This window comes from Myotis davidii, unplaced genomic scaffold (genome assembly GCF_000327345.1).
Source record: "Myotis davidii unplaced genomic scaffold, ASM32734v1 scaffold1334, whole genome shotgun sequence".
Classification (NCBI taxonomy): domain Eukaryota; kingdom Metazoa; phylum Chordata; class Mammalia; order Chiroptera; family Vespertilionidae; genus Myotis; species Myotis davidii.
The window spans coordinates 352,996-353,368 of NW_006285046.1; the positions used below are offsets into that span (position 1 = coordinate 352,996).

Below are 373 nucleotides of genomic sequence, written 5' to 3' on the forward strand. Positions count from 1 at the left end.
ATACTGGTACCTGTGAGTTACTATGAATTGAGGCCCACAGGGCAACGTGTCTCATGGGTTTTCCATTTAAGCTTCCAGCCCCCTGTTATGAAGCCCTGAGAGGCGTGAGTTTTTGGACTCACAACTAGATCCTGTGACCACCCCAGGCGGGAGGCCTGGGGCCACCCAGAGCTCAGGAGGTGCCAGGGCCCCATGAAGGCAGTGACCTTGTGCTTGAGCTGGTGCTGGCGCTGCCTCAGCTGGGCGGGGACGGGGCTGTGAAGCTGTCCAGAGGATCCGCGGTCACTGACGGCTCCCTGGCTTCTGGCCTGGAGAAGCAGAAAGAATAGACTATGGGGACCAGGGTGTAGGGACACCAGTGTGGGGTCTTCTT

The 373-nt window shown here is 58.7% G+C and overlaps 1 protein-coding gene across 1 annotated transcript in view; it reads right to left on the minus strand.

Annotated features, from left to right (window-relative positions):
- FLYWCH1 (FLYWCH-type zinc finger 1) overlaps positions 1–373 on the minus strand; it is a 30,698-nt gene that overhangs the window by 14,596 nt on the left and 15,729 nt on the right. Inside the window, 1 exon segment of the mRNA XM_015558548.1 lies at positions 207–308. The gene's annotated coding sequence lies outside the window, so the exon portion shown is untranslated.